Raw genomic sequence first — 8,000 nt, forward strand, 5'->3', positions numbered from 1 at the left:
AAAACACAACTAGTTTCAGGTGATTATACACTAATGAAAACATAGTTATGAATATTATATTCCATTTATGCGAATAGATCCCCCGAAATGCTACACACTGTTCCTTTAAGATGCTAAATATAGACCACAAATAATACCACACTTTTAAAAAAACATTACCACATGTATGTGGTGTGCAATTATGTCATCAATGTAAACTCAAAAACCCACCCAGAAACTGAGGGTCATGACCTCCATGCCCCTGCTACATCACCTCCTAAATAATAAGTTACCGTGACATATTTGTATTTTATATTATAGGAAAATGTATTCAAGGGTTATAATATGGAGCTATTAAATGGAGGATAAACTGTGAAACCAGTTCACCAGGTGTGGTTGTTGCTTGTATAAGTCGGCCTGTCCTGTCCTGTCCTGTTGGCTGGGTGTGTGGGTGTGTCGGCTTACTAAGTTACCTGACACCTGCACGCATGCTCAGAAAGCAGCAGGCCGACAGCAGAGCAGCGTCGTTCTGCTGAGTCAAACTTTCAGGTGCTTGCTGTACTTTGCTTCACCGTCTTCACTGCAGTGAACTGTTTCTTTCTGGTCCTGTTTATTTGTCTGTTTGTTAGGAGTATGATCTACAGATTTAAAATAAATGAGGTCATGGGAAAAGAAACAAGTTATTGTTTGCTGGTGCTGATAGCGCCACCATGTGTCCATTTATAAAACACCACAAACATGGACCTGTCATCGAAATATCACCAAATTATTTCCCACAATGTTGCTGTTTTTTGCAAAAGTTTTTCCACCATTCCTTCTTCAAATTTTAAGCAAATTCAAGCATATTTCAATATCCACTAAATGTTGTATTTTGATGTTCTGTCTTATCTTCCAGTAATTGACTGCCATTTCTTGTAGGTGTTGCATATTTAACATAAATAGCCGTCATTCTTGAACAAGTTTAGTCAACATGGAAACACTCATTGCATTTACCTTCAAGTGGTGCTACAGCAATGTGATGCATTTAAATGACCATAACACAGTTCACTTTAAAGCTGCACTAAATCAATATTTCATTATATTAATGGATTTAATCACTGTGTGTATGTGGAGGAGATAACTCGTAGTGGCAAACCCACACAGAATTATCACCCATTTTTGCAGTTCCCTCTCAGCTTTATAGAGCTTTTCAGCATCTTTCAGCTCTTTTTTTTATTGTTTTGGTTCACTCTCTCTGCTCTCATCGACTCTGCCTCCAGTAATCAGAGATAAAGGTCGGATAAACCAACACAGTCTCACGGCAGTTGGTGAAATATAGACACAAAATCAAATCCATCTTTCTAATCTATTTGATTTGTGTACACAGACATGAATTTCCCTTTTTTTGTGACGCTCAGCACGACTTTCAACTATGTATTTTTTGTGCTTTTTCTGATAACATTTAGCAGCTAAATGCCAGATATTTCGCTTCTTTTAAAGGTGTTAAATGCGAAATTCAGAGAACTAATATAGCAGCAAGCAACTATTCGCTTCGTAAAGATATAGTGGAGTAATGTCTACCTGAGCAGAGAATGAAGTCACTCTCCCTCTGTGTGTGTTGTAATCTGAGTTTCTTTGTGCTTTGTTTACGTAGCCGGGCCGGCCGCGTGGGTACGTTAGTGCATGTGAGTCCCAGTGTTTGTGCCAAACTGGCTAGCTAATTCTGCCGCTCTGCACTGAGCTTATATGACAGTTGCCGGTGTTTACACTGTTAGTGCTGTTAGCACCGCTAGCTGCTACCGCCGGCACAGTTGTCACCATGTTGAGAGCTGTGTGGAGGCAATCCCTAAATCAAAGATATGATCTGAATTTGGAGTTTAGCACCTTTAAACAGAGCTAAAAGGAGAGTGAATGTTGGACGTGTGAATGTTAGCAGTCGTTTGTTAACACATTTCCTATGACAACTTTATGGTGATAATGGTTTATGTTTGCCCCAAAGTAGCCAAAAAAGTAAATTAATGCTGTTTTAAAGTGAAACTGATCCAGTTTAAAATGCATCTCCAGTGGTTGAAACTTTCACCTTGCTGCAGTGATGTAGACGTGCACTCCTGAGTGTGATCAGCACACTGTGACATCACTGATGGGTGTGGCCAAACTATCAACCAGAGAAGGTGTGGAAGTGTTTTTCAGTTTCACTCTTTAAATGTTGCACAATTGATAAAAATCCCCAACAGGATTCAGGTATTCTGCTGCCGTCAGCTGAGCTGTCTATCACTGTGTGTTTCTGTGCAGTTCTGAATGTGTTTTTGCTAGTTTAACATGATTTTATTAATATTGGTTTGCATGAACTTGTTCTTAGATCGTGTGACTGTGACATTTTTAAATCACATATTACTCATTACTCTTGAATCATCATTTTCCTCTCTATGTCAGGGGTTAAACTATTTTGTTCTATATTTACACTCTTGAAATGACCATCATTTCATTCACAGGCAGATGTTGCTTGTCTGCCAGATGTTCAAGTGCTGGCCTGAACAGTTAAATTAATGGTCACGTAATTAACTTAACTCAACTTCATCAATGATGAATTAAAGCTTCAGACCATCATGGGAATCTGTCAGTTGAAGGGAATTTACTGGACTTTCAAACCAGAATTGGATTCTGTATCGAGTAGACAATGATTGAGAGTTTTTGTTTGCAAAGCAGACACACACACACACACACACACACACACACACGCACACACACTGTAGAAGTATGATTCTACCTAAAGCAGATACAATAGAGAAGAGAGCAAATAGAAAGCAAAAGTCAATGTGATAAGTGAGTAAATATTTGTTTGGTGATATCATGGGGCAGCAGGCCTCACCACACCTTTGAGGAACACTAAACTCAAATGACTGTAGGTGTGGAGGCAAAATACAGACTAGTGAGTATAAAAATGTGGTTAGGCAAGCGGCGCACATGCACAATTCTGACTTGCATGTGTCCATGTATGACATTTCTTCACTTAATCATTACCGGAATCTAACTCTAATCACAAACCTAGACCCATCTCCTAAATCACTGGTTCCCAACCTGGGGGTCTCAACCCCCACTAGGGGTCGCCAAAGCTTTACATCGGGTCGCGAGGCCTTCTTGATTTTAATGGGTGTAAGACAACTTTTTAAAAAATATACAGTTGGTCTACATCTCAGCATTTCATTCATTTCTGTGAATAAAACTAAAACATTGGATTATTATTTAATATGTAAGGGATAATGTACAGCGAGCCGGTCATTGTTGTGAAAGAAACCCCGACAGGGCGATGCTGTCTCTCATCGCCCTGAAGGGATTTCTTTCACAACAATGACCGGCTCGCTGTACATTATCCCGCTTATTACACGGCTACTTACTTAAGAAATTACTTAAAAACGTCAAGTTCGCCAGAGTCCGACATCAGAACTGCGCCTATGGTAACGTTCTGTTATAAAGAATTAACAGATTGAGATCACGCTGTGATTGACCAATAAAAATGGAGTATTCAACACAGCTTTGTAATAAATAAACTTAAAAATTAGAAAAGTACGCAGTTAAAACAACTAGCAAGTATGAGCAAGCAAAATAATGGTCAAGCGTCAGGGAGAAAAAAACACTGAATTTGTAAAAAAAAAAAAAAAAAATGATGATGTATGAATGATTGATTATAAAAAAATAATAATAATACTTAAAAAAACACAATACAGAAAATCTCATCTCCGGTGTAATATTCACGGGAAATACTCTGCTGGTTTACAAAGCACTACATGGTTTAGGGCCAAAATATTTTTCTGATCTTCTACTATGTTATGAACCATCCAGACCTCTCAGGTCATCTGGATCAGGTCTGCTTAGTGTCCCCAGAGTCAGAACTAAACATGCAGAAGCAGCGTTCAGTTTTTATGCACCAAATATCTGGAACAAGCTCCCAGAAAACTGCAGGACCGCTTCAACTCTGAGTTCTTTCAAAACAAAGCTTAAAACGTTCCTGTTTGCTGCTGCTGCCTTTTATTAAACCAGATAATGATCTGATACTGCACTAGAGCTTTTACTCTTCTGTGTTTTATGCTATTTTAGCTTCTATCCTAGCTTTTATTTTTAGCTTGTTTTTATTTTCTAATCTTTAATGTTTTAATGTTTTAATGTTTTTATAACTGTTTTAATTATGTCTTAATGTTCTTTTGCACTTTGTCGCAGTGTTCTTGAATGTTTATGTAAAGCATTTTGAATTGCCCTGTTGTTGAAATGTGCTCTACAAATAAAGCTGCCTTGCCTTGCCTTAAAATCCATCCAAATCACTCATTTTATAGAAACTTCCTGCAGTTATTGCATTCACTATTTGGGTTAATTGTACAGTTATCAGTTATTCTATACTGTTACTGCTATGCATTGAATATAATACGAAATGTACATTAAATATGTCACTTAGTCGTCAGGGGTCGTCAGTTTACTCAATGATAGAAAAGGGGGCCCTTAAGGAAAAAGGTTAGGAACCGCTGTACTAAATGAAGTCTGGACTCGCCAAAAATAACTTGGGCTTCACAAAACCAGTGGTCTTGATGGAAAGATTATAAGTGAATATAAAAAGCACACACACTTAAAAGAGTTGTAGTTTGTTTTGTTGAACTGTTTTTGTCGGTTTGAGACTGACTCATTTTAAAAAAAGACACCCAGACAGAAGAAGAAAGTAACAATCGAACAATGAAGCTGATTTTAGCTTCTTTTTTTATGCCCCCTAGACTCTCTTGCAAAATAACAATCTGTTAAAAACTATACAAATATTTAATTTTACAACAATATATAACAGAATTGTTTTTGTGAAGCATATTGTGAAGCTTTCCGTATGAAATGTGCTGCATAAATATGACAAAACAAACAACCTCAGAAAGTCCAGACTGAAACATTAACCTAGGGTTTTTCTTAAAAACGTGTAAACTCTGACACTAAATCACTTTTCGCCTTTATACATGTTTCCTTTCCTCCCACATTAGGAGCAGTCAAATCAAACATGTACACAATCCACTAAAAGTCCTGTGAAGTCCACTTTGTCTCTCTCTCCACATGCCGACCATACAAACACCCCCCACGCACAAATACTTAATCCTCCCAAATCCAGACAGGAAATGCCCTCGTCAGTAGAGCAGAATGCTTTTGACAAACCCCCGCCGCTCTCTTTCTCTCTCTTCCCCCTCGCCTGAATGATATACGTGCCCTCCACAAACTGCCATCTGGAAACAGTTAGCCTGTGAACGTTTGCACAGAGCCAATAAAAACATGTCTATCAGTAGTGGAGGATAATTCAACCCTGCTATCAGAGCAGGAACATACGACAATCACATCCTACAGCTGTTGTGTGTATGTTTTGTTGGAGACAATCAAATACTTGTTTGGTGTCATGACTCATGAGATCCAGTCAAATTCTTGACTTTAGCCTCAGTGCTTCTTTCAGAGTTTACAGCTTGTTTTCTGGTTAGTTTCTATGGAGAGCAGCACATACTAGACACTGGGCCTCTTCTCTTAAACTTCTCTTACATTTTCTGTTAAGACAAAAAATAAGAGAAGTCAACTCCAGATGCACCAAACGTTCTTAACCATCCAAATCTGCTCTTATCCAGGTGTGCTGAATGATGAATCACACTTGATCATAAATTGGAGGGGAGTAGCCAATTGTTTTGTTATTAAAATAGGTAACACCTCCTAAACATTATATAAGGGCAGGTATTGTGCCGTGTGCACATACTCTGGCACATGCCCAAGAATTGTAGATATGCCACGAAAAAAAGGCCACAAGAAGAACTTCAGCAGCAGTGAAATTGAGGTAGGCTACTGTTAAATAAACTTAAATGTCCCATACTGTAAAAAGTGAGATTTTCATGTCTTTTATATCATAAAGCAGGTTTAAGTCCTATATAAATACTGTGAAAGTATCAAAATGCTCAATCCACAGAGAAATACACACAGCCCGTATTCAGAAACTGCGCCTTTGAAACAAGCCACCAGGATTTCTGTTCACTTGTGATGTTACAAATATACAATATTTAGACCATTTGACAGTTTTAAACGCTGTGACACTCTTAATGTGTCCTAGTTAATTTCCTGTTGCGGTGTATGCGAATAACATCAGCTGACAGGAAGTAAACATGGACCCAAACTGTTGCCACACAATTCTGTTGAAATGTGCTAAAACGGAGCGTTTCAGACAGAGAGTAAATACGGGTATATTCAGGCAGACAGTGTGAGGAAAATAAAGTTGTTTTTTTTAACACTAGAGCATGTAAACATGTTCTAATATAAAATACAAGTATGAACCTGAAAATGAACATAATATCGGACCTTTGAACAAAGTAAACGTGTGACCTTCCAGAGCGTCTGTACTGGCGTTACAGGAAAATTGGGATCAATGGACCAATAGTATTTCTTTAGCCCACAAAACACAATCATTTCCAAAGACTGGGTTGGAACCCACAGGTGGGTCGCAGGAGATTTTATCAGGGTTGCCAAATAAATTTGCAGAATTTCTTCCATAGTCTTTTAACATTTATATCTGCAGTACAACTTTCAGCCCCGCGAGGGAGCCTGAATGTTCAGTGTTCTGATAATAGTAGCCTACTTATAAAATTGAATATAACATGAAAGGCTAGCGTTCACTCTGTTTGTGTTACTGAGAGGAAAAAAACGAGAGCTACTTAACTCCGCCTAAATGCATATATTTAGCTTAATTTATATAGTTATAGTATTTAACATGTGTATATGATTTCAATAACACATTCATAAAAAGACGCTGTGATTACGTCTATCTCTTCAAAATGTCTGGTTTACCTATTTAAGATGCATTTATGCATACATTTTCTTTTCTCACCATTAATAGATATAAGGCCTAACGTGAATTAGGTCGCGATGGTTTGTCATTTTTAAAAAGCGGGTCCCCAGAAAAAAAGTTTGGGAAACACTGACCTATAACATCTAAATTTGATTATATGATATTTATGCATTTTTTGTGTTCCTCAAATTTAAAACTTATGTTTTCTTGCGTTGGACAAACAATTTGTGGACTGTGAAAACAAGATGTTTATCTTGGTGAGAGTGCTCTCGACCACTAGTAAAATGTTCTCTTACCTAAGAGAAGAGCAAAAATAAGAAAACATTGATGAATCAACACAAACAAAAATGAGAGGAAATTTGTTCTTATATCGCTTCCTGCATGAGGCCAAATTTAGCTCAGTCGTCAGATGGCTGGCGTATCTTAATGACAGACATCCTGAGACTCCTCTATCTACAGAAGTGCTGGGTTTAAAATGGTTGAGACTAAAAGCACGAGAAAGAGAGGCTGCAGAGGGATGGGGATGATTAAAGGGAAACACTAACAGAGAAGAAGGTCGAGGAGGAAGATGTGATAAAAAATCACAATCCCGGATGCTGTAAAGACAACAGGACAAAGATGTGATACATTTAAAATATATTAATATTGGATATGTATTTCAGCCAACGCAGACAAGCATTATAAAATAGATAAGGTAAACATTAACCACATATCTTGCAGTTTCTTAGTCTACAAAGGTTTGTAATTCACTCCAGAACAAAAGGTATTAAAAGATAAGACAGGCATATATTACAGTAAAACCTCATAAGTACTTTGGACTCGTTGTGGGTTAAACACCTCTGCATGGAGGCTGTGATCAGAGTTGTAGACACACGGAAGATCATTTCTTCTTCACTTTTCTTTCAAAAGTTTCTACTTTGGGGTTCAAACCTGGAAAAAAACACCTGCTTTTCAGTAATTAAAACTGACAAATATACTATATAAATCTGACATCCCATATTTTGTAGGGGAAACAACAGAATCTGTTATGAGGAATGATACCAACAATTATCATCACAGTATTGAGAAAGTGTGTCCTCTAGTGGCACAATGTGCTCCAGCACCTCAAGGTTCAAATGCAGGCAAGATCAAAAATAAAATGTATGTTTTTTTTTTATTATCTGGATTTTATTAAGTTGTATGTGTGTGCAAATAAAATAAATAC

This window comes from Sebastes umbrosus, chromosome 3, assembly GCF_015220745.1.
Source record: "Sebastes umbrosus isolate fSebUmb1 chromosome 3, fSebUmb1.pri, whole genome shotgun sequence".
Taxonomy (NCBI): domain Eukaryota; kingdom Metazoa; phylum Chordata; class Actinopteri; order Perciformes; family Sebastidae; genus Sebastes; species Sebastes umbrosus.